Source organism: Pseudorca crassidens, chromosome X (assembly GCF_039906515.1).
Source record: "Pseudorca crassidens isolate mPseCra1 chromosome X, mPseCra1.hap1, whole genome shotgun sequence".
NCBI lineage: Eukaryota > Metazoa > Chordata > Mammalia > Artiodactyla > Delphinidae > Pseudorca > Pseudorca crassidens.
The window spans coordinates 19703108-19716076 of record NC_090317.1 but is presented as its reverse complement, the minus strand read 5'-3'; the positions used below and the strand labels follow the sequence as shown (position 1 = coordinate 19716076).

At 38.1% G+C, this 12969-nt stretch overlaps 1 pseudogene; it reads left to right on the top strand.

Moving 5' to 3' along the window:
• The first annotated feature begins 11748 nt into the window (after positions 1–11748).
• Positions 11749–12969, top strand: part of LOC137216569 (olfactory receptor 13H1-like) — a 34725-nt pseudogene continuing 33504 nt past the window's right edge.

The window sequence follows — 12969 nt, the reverse complement described above, 5'->3', positions numbered from 1 at the left end:
TGCAGGAGACCCTCCAACAATAGCAAGGGGAAGAGAGTAAGAAGCCTTCAAAGAAACATTGCCCATGACCTGAGAAGGAAACAAAATGTGCAAGGAGAAGCCATTCTGCTAGTCTTAAGGTCATTCTCATCAAGAGTTGCTGTAGAGGCCTTCCAGGAAGATGGCGGAAGAGTAAGACGCAGAGATCACCTTCCTCTCCACAGACACATCAGAAATACATCTACACGTGGAACAACTCCTACAGAACATCTACTGAACGCTGGCAGAAGACCTCAGACCTCCCAAAAGGCAAGAAACTCCCCACGTACCTGGGTAGGGGAAAAGAAAAAAGAATAAATAGAGACAAAAGAATAGGGACGGGACCTGCACCAGTGGGAGGGAGCTGTGAAGGAACAAACGTTTCCACACACTAGAAACCCCCTCACAGGTGCAGATTGCGGGTGGCGGAGGTTGGAAGCTTTGGGGCCGCGGAGGAGAGCGCAGCCACAGGGGTGCGGAGGGCAAAGCGGAGAGACTCCCGCACAGAGGTTCGGTGCCGACCAGCACTAACCAGCCGAAGAAGCTTGTCTGCTCATCCAGCGGGGAGAGCGGGCCTGGGAGCTGAGGCTCGGGCTTCGGTCAGAGCGCAGGGAGAGGACTGGCGGCGAGAACACAGCCTGAAGGGGTTAGTGCGCCACGGCTAGCCGGGAGGGAGGCCGGGAAAAAGTCTGGAGCTGCCGAAGAGGTAAGAGACTTCTTCTTCCCTCTTTGTTTCCTGGTGCGCGAGGAGAGGGGATTAAGAGTGCTGCTTAAAGGAGCTCCAGAGACGGGCATGAGCCGCAGCTAACAGCGCGGACCACAGAGACAGGCAAGAGACGCTAAGACTGCTGCTGCCGCCACCAAGAAGCCTGTGTGAAAGCACAGGTCACCATCCACATGTTCCCTCCCGGGAGCCTGTGCAACCTGCCACTGCCAGGGTCCCGGGATCCAGGACAATTTCCCCAGAAGAATGCACAGCGCACCTCAGGCTGCTACAACGTCACGCCGGCCTCTGCCGCTGCAGGCTGGCCCCGCACTCCGTCCCCCTCGCTCCCCCCGGCCTCAGTGAGCCAGAGCCCCCAAATCAGCGGCTCCTTTAACCCTGTTCTGTCTGAGCGAAGAACAGAAGCCCTCCGGCAACCTACACGCAGAGGCGGGGCCAAATCCAAAGCTAAGCCCAAGGAGCTGTGCGAACAAAGAAGCAAAAGGGAAATCGCTCCCTGCAGCGTCAGGAGCAGCGGATTAAATCTCCACAATCAACTTGATGCACCCTGCACCTGTGGAATACCTGAATAGACAACGAATCATCCCAAATTGAGGAGGTGGACTTTGAGAGCAAGATTTAATATTTTTTCCCCTTTTCCTCTTTTTCTGAGTGTGTATGTGTATGCTTCTGTGTGAGATTTTCTCTGTATAGCTTTGCTTTCACCATTTGTCGTAGGGTTCTATCCATCCATTTTTTTGTTTTCGTTTTTGTATTTTTATACTCTTTAAAAAAACTTTTTTCTTTATAATTTTTTATTTTAACAACTTTATTTTATTTTACCTTACTATATTTTCTTTTATCCTCTTTCTTTCTTTCTATTTTTCTTCCTTTCATTCTGAGCCATGTGGATGAAAGGCTCTTGGTGCTGCAGCCAGCACTCAGTGCTATACCTCTGAGGTGGGAGAGCCAACTTCAGGACACTGGTCCACAAGAGACCTCCCAGCTCCACATAATATCAAACAGCAATAATCTCCCAGAGATCTCCATCTCAACACCAACACGCAGCTTCACTCAACGACCAGCAAGCTACAGTGCTGGACACCCTATGCCAAACAACTAGCAAGACAGGAACACAAACACAACCATTACCAGAGAGGCTGCCTAAAATCATAATAAGGCCACAGACACCCCAAAACACACCACCAGACATAGCCCTGCCCACCAGAAAGAAAAGATCCAGGCTCATCCACCAGAACACAGGCACTAGTCCCCTCCACCAGGAAGCCTACACAACCCACTAAACCAACTTTAGCCACTGGGGACAGACACCAAAAACAACGTGATCTACGAACCTGCAGCCTGCAAAAAGGAGACCCTAAACACAGTAAGATAAGCAAAATGAGAAGACAGAAAAACACACAGCAGATGAAGGAGCAAGATAAAAACCCACCAGACCTAACACATGAAGAGGAAATAGGCAGTCTACCTGAAAAAGAATTCAGAATAATGAGAGTAAAGATGATCCAAAATCTTGGAAATAGAATAGACAAAATGCAAGAAACATTTAACAAGGACCGAGAAGAACTAAAGATGAAACAAACAACGATGAACATCACAATAAATGAAATTACAAATAGTCTAGAAGGGATAAATAACAGAATAACTGAGGCAGAAGAACGGATAAGTGACCGGGAAGATGAAATAGTGGAAATAAATACTGCAGAGCAGAATAAAGAAAAACGAATGAAAAGAACTGAGGACAGTCTCAGAGACCTCTGGAACAACATTAAACACACCAACATTCGAATTATAGGGGATCCAGAAGAAGAAGAGAAAAAGAAAGGGACTGAGAAAATATTTGAGGAGATTATACATGAAACTTCCCTAATATGGGAAAGGAAATAGCTAATCAACTCCAGGAAGCACAGAGACTCCCATACAGGATAATCCAAGGAGAAACACGCCAAGACACATATTAATCAAACTGTCAAATATTAAATACAAAGAAAATATATTAAAATCAGCAAGGGAAAAACAACAAATTACACACAGGGGAATCCCATGAGATTAACAGCTGATTTTTCAGCAGAAACTCTGCAAGCCAGAAGGGACTGGCAGGACATATTTAAAGTGATGAAGGAGAAAAACCTACAACCAAGATTACTCTACAAAGCAAGGATCTCATTCAGATTTGACGGAAAAATTAAAACCTTTAGAGACAAGCAAAAGCTGAGAGTTCAGCACCACCAAACCAGCTTTACAACAAATGCTAAAGGATCTTCTCTAGGCAAGAAACAAAGAGAAGGAAAAGACCTATAATAACAACACCAAAACAATTAAGAAAATGGGAATATGAACATACACATCGATAATTACCTTAAATGTAAATGGATGAAATGCTCCCACCAAAAGACACAGACTGGCTGAATGGATACAAAAACAAGACCCATATACATGCTGTCTACAAGAGACCCACTTCAGACCTAGAGACACATACAGACTGAAAGTGAGGGGACGGAAAAAGATATTCCATGCAAATGGAAACCAAAAGAAAGCTGGAGTAGCAATTCTCATATCAGACAAAATAGACTTTAACATAAAGACTATTACAATAGAAAAAGAAGGACACTACATAATGACCAAGGGATTGATCCAAGAAGAAGATATAACAATTGTAAGTATTTATGAACCCAACATAGGAGCACCTCAATAAATAAGGAAAATACTAACAGCCATAAAACAGGAAATCGACAGTAACACATTCACAGTGGGGGACTTTAACACCCCACTTTCACCAATGGACAGATCATCCAAAATGAAAATAAATAAGGAAACACAAGCTTTAAATTGTACATTAAACAAGATGGACTTAATTGATATTTATAGGACATTCCATCCAAAAACAACAGAATACACATTTTTCTGAAGTGCTCATGGAACATTCTCCAGGATAGATCATATCTTGGGTCACAAATCAAGCCTTGGTAAATTTAAGAAAATTGAAATTGTATCAAGTATCTTTTCCGACCACAACGCTATGAGACTAGATATCAATTACAGGAAAAGATCTGTAAAAAATCAAACACATGGATGCTAAACAATACACTACTTAATAACAAAGTGATCACTGAAGAAATCAAAGAGGAAATCAAAAAGTACCTAGAAACAAATGACAATGGAGACACGACGACCCAAAACCTATGGGATGCAGCAAAAGCGGTTCTAAGAGGGAAGTTTATAGCAATACAATCCTACCTTAAGAAACAGGAAACATCTCGAGAAAACAACTTAACCTTGCACATAAAGCAATTAGAGAAAGAACAAAAAAACCACAACGTTAGCAGAACGAAAGAAATCATAAATATCAGATCAGAAATAATTGAAAAAGAAATGAAGGAAACGATAGCAAAGATCAATAAAACTAAAAGCTGGTTCTTTGAGAAGATAAACAAAATTGATAACCTATTAGCCAGACTCATGAAGAAAAAAAGTGAGAAGACTCAAATCAATAGAATTAGAAATGAAAAAGGAGAAGTAACAACTGACACTGCAGAAATACAAAAGATCATGAGAGATTACTACAAGCAACTCTATGCCAATAAAATGGACAACCTGGAAGAAATGGACAAATTCTTAGAAATGCACAACCTGCCAAGACTGAATCACAAAGAAATAGAAAATATGAACAGACCAATCACAAGCACTGATTGAAACTGTGATTAAAAATCTTCCAACAAATAAAAGCCCAAGACCAGATGGCTTCACAGGCGAATTCTATCAAACATTTAGAGAAGAGCTAATACCTATCCTTCTCAAACTCTTCCAAAATATAGCAGACAGAGGAACACTCCCAAACTCATTCTACAATCCCACCATCACCCTGATACCAAAACCAGACAAGGATGTCACAAAGAAAGAAAACTACAGGCCAATATCGCTGATGAACATAGATGCAGAAATCCTCAACAAAATACTGGCAAACAGATTCCAACAGCACATTTAAAGGATCATACACCATGATCAAGTGGGGTTTATTCCAGGAAAGCAAGGATTCTTCACTATATGCAAATCAATCAATGTGATACACCATATTAACAAATTGAAGGAGAAAAACCATACCACCTCAATAGATGCAGAGAAAGCTTTCGACAAAATTCAACACCCATTTATGATAACAACCCTACAGAAAGTAAGCATAGAGGGAACTTTCCTCAACATAATAAAGGCCATATATGACAAACCCACAGCCAATATCGTCCTCAATGGTGAAAAACTGAAAGCACTTCCACTAAGATCAGGAACAAGACAAGGTTGCCAACTCTCACCACTCTTATTCAACATAGTTTTGGAAGTTTTAGCCACAGCAATCAGAGAAGAAAAGGAAATAAAAGGAATCCAAATTGGAAAAGAAGAAGTAAAGTTGTCACTGTTTGCCGATGACATGATGCTATACATAGAGAATCCTAAAGTGCTACCAGAAAACTACTAGAGCTAATCAATGAATTTGGTAAAGTAGCAGGATACAAAATTAATGCACAGAACTCTCTGGCATTCCTATACACTAATGATGAAAAACCTGAAAGTGAAATCAAGAAAACACTCCCATTTACCACTGCAACAAAAAGAATAAAATATCTAGGAATAAACCTACCTAAGGAGACAAAAGCCGTGTATGCAGAAAATTATAAGACACTGATGAAAGAAAGTAAAGATGATACAAATAGATGGAGAGATATACCATGTTCTTGGATTGGAAGAATCAACATTGTGAAAATGACTCTACTACCCAAAGCAATCTACAGATTCAGTGCAATCCCTATCAAACTACCACCGGCATTTTTCACAGAACTAGAACAAAAAATTTCACAGTTTGTATGGAAACACAAAAGACCCCAAATAGCCAAAGCAATCTTGAGAACGAAAAACGGAGCTGGAGGAATCAGCTGCCTGACTTCAGACTATACCACAAAGCTACAGTAATCAAGACCGTATGGTACTAGGACAAAAGCAGAAATATAGATCAATGGAACAGGACAGAATGCCCAGAGATAAACCCACGCACATATGGTCACCTTATCTTTGATAAATGAGGCAGGAATGTACAGTGGAGAAAGGACAACCTCTTCAATAAGTGGAGCTGGGAAAACTGGACAGCTACATGTAAAAGAATGAAATTAGAGTACTCCCTCACACCAAACACCAAAATAAACTCAAAATGGATTAAAGATCTAAATGTAAGGCCAGATACTCTAAAACTCTTAGAGGAGAACACAGGCAGAACACACTATGACATAAATCACAGCAAGCTCCTCTTTGACCCACTTCCAAGAGAAATGGAAATAAAAACAAAAATAAACAAATGGGACCTAATGAAACTTCAAAGCTTTTGCACAGCAAAGGAAACCATAAACAAGACCAAAAGACAACCCGCAGAATGGGAGAAAATAGTTGCAAATGAAGCAACTGACAAAGGAATAATCTCCAAAATTTACAAGCAGCTCATGCAGCTCAATAACAGAAAAACAAACAACCTAATCCAACAATGGGCAGAAGACCTAAATAGACATTTCTACGAAGAAGATATACAGAGTGCCAACAAACACATGAAAGAATGCTCAACATCATTAATCATTAGAGAAATGCAAATCAAAACTACAGTGAGATGTCATCTCACACCGGTCAGAATGGCCATCATCAAAAAATTTAGAAGCAATACATGCTGGAGAGGGTGTGGAGAAAAGGGAACACTCTTGCACTGCTCTTGGGAATGCGAATTGGTACAGCCACTATGGACAACAGTATGGCGGTTCCTTAAAAAACTAAAAATAGAACTACCATATGACCCAGCAATCCCACTACTGGGCATATACCCTGAGAAAACCATAATTCAGAAAGAGTCATGTACCACAATGTTCATTGCAGCTCTATTTACAATAGCCAGGAGATGGAAACAACGTAAGTGTCCATCACTGGATGAATGGATAAAGAAAATATGGCACATATATACTATGGAATATTACTCAGCCATAAAAAGAAACGAAATTGAGCTATTTGTAATGAGGTGGATGGACCTAGAGTCTGTCATACAGAGTGAAGTAAGTCAGAAAGAGAAAGACAAATACCATATGCTAACACATATATATGGAATTTAAGGAAAAAAATGTCATGAAGAACTTAGGGGTAAGACAGGAATAAAGACACAGACCTACTGGAGAATGGACTTGAGGATATGGGGGGGGGAAGGGTAAGCTGTGACAAAGTAAGAGAGTGGCATGGACATATACACACTACCAAACGTAAAACAGATAGCTAGTGGGAAGCAGGGACATAGCACAGGGAGATCAGCTCGGTGCTTTGTGACCACCTGGAGAGGTGGGATAGGGAGGGTGGGAGGGAGGGAGATGCAAGAGGGAAGAGATATGGGAACATATGTATATGTATAACTGATTCACTTTGTTATAAAGCAGAAACTAACACACCACTGTAAAGCAATTATACTCCAATAAAGATGTAAAAAAATAAAAAGAGTAAAGGGACATAAAAACTAAGCACAAGACGTAATTTTTGATTGGACCATGGACCAGAATCTTTCCCCTTTTTTGCTATAAAGGACATTATTTGGACAACTGCCAAGTATAAATAAAGTAAGACATACTGATGTAAAAAAACAATAAATCCCCCCCCAAAGAAAAGAGTTTCTGTATATTTAGTTTTAGTTTTGGTGTGTTGGTGGAGGGTGGTGAGCTCAGGGACTTCCTATTCTGCCATCGTGATCCCTCCCTTTCCTGAAATCTCAAATGTGGTTCTTGTAGTAGTAGCTGGATGACTTAGTATGGTCTATTTCTCTGAGACTCAATGTCCTGATTTGTGATATTTGTAAAATAAAATTGTATGTACCTCAAATTACTTCCTATAAATATAAAATGAATCAAGTGATTTTAAAAAAAATCAAGACTACAATGAGGTACCACCTCACAGCAGTCAGATAGGCCATCATCAAAAAATCTACAAACAATAAATGCTGGAGAGGGTGTGGAGAAAAGGGAACACTCTTGCACTGTTGGTGAGAATGTAAATTGATACAGCCACTATGGACAACAGTATGGAGGTTCCTTAAAAAACTACAAATAGAACTACCATATGACCCAGCAATCCCACTACTGGGCATATACCCTGAGAAAACCATAATTCAAAAAGAGACATGTACCATAATGTTCACTGAAGCTCTATTTACAATAGCCAAGACGTGGAAGCAACCTAAGTGTCCATCGACAGATGAATGGATAAAGAAGGTGTGGCACATATATACAATGGAATATTACTCAGCCATAAAAAGAAACGAAATTGAGTTATTTGTAGAGAAGTGGATGGACCTAGAGTCTGTCCTACAGAGTGAAGTAAGTCAGAAAGAGAAAAACAAATACTGTATGCAAGGTTCTGAAGTACTTAGGGGCAGGACAGGAATAAAGACTCAGATGTAAAGAATGGACTTGAGGACACGGGGAGTGGGAAGGTTAAGCTGGGACGAAGCAAGACAGTGGCACGGACATATATGCACTACCAAATGTAAAATAGATAGCTAGTGGGAAGCAGCCACATAGCACATGGAGATCAGCTCGGTGCTTTGTGACCACCTAGAGGGGTGGGAAAAGGAGGGTGGGAGGGAGACGCAAGAGGGAGGAGATATGGGGATATATGTATATGTATAGCTGATTCACTTTGTTATAAAGCAGAAACTAACACACCATTGTAAGCAATTATACTCCAGTAAAGATGTTAAAAAATATATAGACAAAGATACGTTGAAAATAAATAGTTGTAAAATATATATACAAACAATAAAAATCAGAATACTGGAGTGGCTATAATGATAGCAGATAAAATTTCTTTCAAGATAAGAAAGGTTACAAGAAATAGAGGTATTTCATAATGATAAAAGGCTCAACTAATCAGGAAGAAAGTGCAATCATAAATATATATGTGCCTAACAATGGAATTTTAAAATATCTGAAGTAAAATTTGACAAAATCAAAGGGAGAAATGTACACTTTCACAGTCCTTGTTAGAGATTTTAACAGCCCTTTCTCAGGAATTTATAAAAACCACTGGACAAAAAAAAATTAGCAAAGAAAGAGAAGCTCTGTACAGTATACTATAAAGCACCTTAACCTAATTGATATTTATGGAAAGCTAATCCATATAAATGCATAATGCACATTCTTCTCACTGGAATTGGGTATATGCTGTGGTACAAAACAATAAAATTTAAAAGGCTGAAATGATATACTGTGTTCTCTGGCAACAACAGAATTAAACTATATGTCAGTAATGATAACATACCTAGGAAAGCCCCAAATATTTGAAAATTAAAGGACATAGTTCTAAATAAGCAATGGTTCATAGAAGAAAACACAAATGAAATAAGAATATATTTTAAATAGAATTGTGGGAGAAATTAAAGCAGTACTTAGAGATAAACTTGTAAACCAAAAGCTAATTTTAAAAAGTATCAACAAAATTGATAAATATCTATCTAGACTGACCAAGAAAAATGAAAGAATACAGAAATAACAGCCAAGAATAAGAGAAGAGACAGTATTGTGTTCCTAAATGATAAAAGAGAAAAAGCAAAATATTATGAACATTCACACAAATAAATTTGACAACTTAGATGAAATGTACATGTTTCTCAAAGGCACAAATTACCAAAATTAACCCAAGAAGAAGTTGATACCTGAATAACTTTATATCAATTAAAACAATTGAACTGGTAGTTTAAAACTTTCCAAAAAAGAAAACTCCTGAACCACAAAAATAATGTTAATTATGTGACCTGATGGAGATATTAGCTAATCCTATGGTGATAAACATATATGTGTATGAAATTAACACATGTACACCTTAACCTTAAACAATGCTAAATTTTAATTATATCTCAATAAAGCTGAAAAAAAGAAATTTCCAGGATCAGATTACTTTGCTGGTAAATTCAACCAAACTTTTAAGGGGGAAAAGCAATCAATGCAATACAAGCTCTCAGAAAATAAAGAGTACAAAATATTTCCAAAATATTTTTATGATTATTACACTGATAATAAAGTCAGACAATGACACTGCAAAGAAAAACAACAGACAAATCTTCCCCCAGGACACAGATGCAAAGATCCTCAAAAATATTTAGCAATTTGAATACAGTTTAATATATTAAGAGGGTACTACATAATGACTATGTATGTTTAGCACAGGGATGCAAGTTAGATTTAATATCCAAAAGAATAAATCATTAATCATTAGAGAAGTGCAAATCAAAGCTATGATGCGATATCATCTCACACCAGTGAGAATGGCCATCATTAAAAAATCTACAAACAACAAATGCTGGAGAGGCTGTGGAGAAAAGGGAACTCTCATGCACTGTTGGTGGGAATGTAAATTCATACAGCCACTATGAAGAATAGTATGGAGGTTCCTTAAAAAAGTAAAAATAGAACTGCCATATGACCCAGGAATCCCACTACTGGGCATATACCCTGAGAAAACCATAATTCAAAAAGAGTCATGTACCACAATGTTCATTGCTGCTCTATTTACAATAGCCAGGACATGGAAGCATCCTAAGTGTCCATCGACAGATGAATGGATAAAGAAGATGTGGCACATATATACAATGGAATATTACTCAGCCATAAAAAGAAACGAAACTGAGTTATTTGTAGTGAGGTGGATGGACTTAAGAGTGTCATACAGAGTGAAGTAAGTCAGAAAGAGAAAAACAAATACTGTATGCTAATATATATATGGAATCTAAAAAAAAATGGTCAGAAGAACCTAGGGGCAAGACGGGAATAAAGATGCAGACCTACTAAAGAATGGACTTGAGGATACGGGGAGGGGGAAGGGTAAGCTGGGACAAAGTGAGAGAGTGGCATGGACATATATACACTACCAAACGTAAAATAGATAGCTAGTGGGAAGCAGCCACATAGCACAGGGAGATCAGGTCGGTGCTCTGTGACCACCTAGAGGGGTGGGATAGGGAGGGTGGGAGGGAGACGCAAGAGGGAAGGGATATGGGGACATATGTATATGTATAACTGATTCAGTTTGTTATAAAGCAGAAACTGACACACCAGTGTAAAGCAATTATACTCTAACAAAGATGTTACAAATAATAATAATAAAATAAAATAACACAATAAATAAATAAATAAATAAACAACAACAGCAACAAAACCTTTACAGTTACCACCATCAGGTGAAATACTGAATTATTTCCAGCTGAGTTTAGGAAGCAGTTAAAGGTGTTAACTCTCACCACTTTATATTCAATATAGTACTAGAGGTTCTTGCTAGCAAAATATGGCAAGAAAATAAAATAAAGGCCATCGAACTGGAAAACTGTCCTTATTTGCAAATAGCACAATCTTGTATGTAGAAAATTCTAAACTATTTGTGGATATAGAAAGCTAGTAGAAAAAATAAGTGAATTTATAAAGTTTACCAACTACAGGGTCAATATACAAAAATCAATTTCATTTCTATGAGATGTTAATTCTCCCCACACTCCTCTATATGTTCCACACAATCTAGTCAAAATCCCAAAAGGAGTTTTTGTAGAAGTTAACAATTTTTTCTAATATATATATATCAAAAACGAAGAATCTAGAATAGCCAAACAATTTTGAAAAAGAAAACAAAGTTGGATGACTCACACTACCTGATTTTAGGACTTACTCTAGAGCTAAGTACTGCTTTAAGCATGAGCAAATAGAACAACAGATTAGAAAACGGAGTACAGAACTGGAGCCTCACCTACAAGAGCTATTGAATTTTGACAAAGATTACAAGGTAATTTGGTGGTAAAAAGATAGTCTTTCCAAGAAATGGTGGAGGAACAATTGGAAATTGCAGTGGGTTGATTAGTATCTCTCCCCCACAAAAAAATTATCTTCACTCAGAACCTCAGAATGTGATGTTATTTGGAGAAAGTTTCTTTGCAGATGTAATTAGTTAAGGATCTCAGGATGATGATACTGGATTTAGAATGGGCCCTAAATCCAATGCCTGATGTTCTTACAAGAAGAGGAGAGAACAAGAGACATAGCGAAGAAGGCCATGTGAAGATGGAGGCAGAGTTTGCAGTTATGCTATCACAAGCCAAGGATGGCCTGGAGCCACCAAAAGCTGGAAGAGGTACAGAAGGACTCTTCCCTAGAGACCTGTTGACACCTTGATTCTGGATTTCTGGCTTCTGGAAATGTGAAACAACAAATTTTATTATTTTAAGCCACCCAGATAGTGGTAATTTGTTATGACAGTCCTAGAAAACTAATACAGATGCCATATGGGGAAAAAGTGAACCTCTACTCTTACCTCACACCATACTAAAAAATTAATTGAAGATAGATCATAGACCAAAGTAAATGTTAAAACTGTAAAGCTTCTAGAAGAAAATATAGAATATCTCTATGACATTGGCAGTGGTAAAGATTTCCTGGACAGATCACAAAAAGCACTAATCATTTATAAATGGATACATTGAACTTCATCAAAATTTAAAACTTCTTCAAAAATACCATTAAGGAAGGGAAAAGGCAAACCACTGACTGTGAGAAAATACTCACAATGTTCACATTTGACAGAATACTACATTTGAGATATATAAGAAACTCCTAAAAATCAATAACAAAAAGACAACTCAATAAAAATAAGCAAAGGACTTGAGCACATACTTCACAAAGAAAGATTCTAAATCACCAATAGTCATATGAAATGTACTCAGCATTATTTGTCATTAGTGAAGTGTAAATTGAAACCACAATAGGAGGGTGATGTTAGGGTGAAAAGTGTATGGGAACTCTCTTGTACTATCATTATAATTTTTCTAAATATAAAGTTATTTCAAAATAGTTTTTTTTAGAAACCCAATGAGATACTACCACATACCACCAGATGGTTAAAATTAACAATACCAACAACACCAATATTGGCAAGGATATGAAGCAACTGGAACTCATATATTGCTGGTGGCCATGGAAAATTTTATAAACAATTTCAAAAAACATCTGAAAACGTCTTTAAAATTAAACCTATATCTACTCTGACACAGCCATTAGACTCCTAGGTATTTACCCAGGAGAAGTGAAAACAAATGTCGACAAAATGACTTGTACATGAATGTTTATAGCAGCATTATTCAATATAGCTCCAAATCAGAAACAACTCAAATTCTATCAATAGGGGAA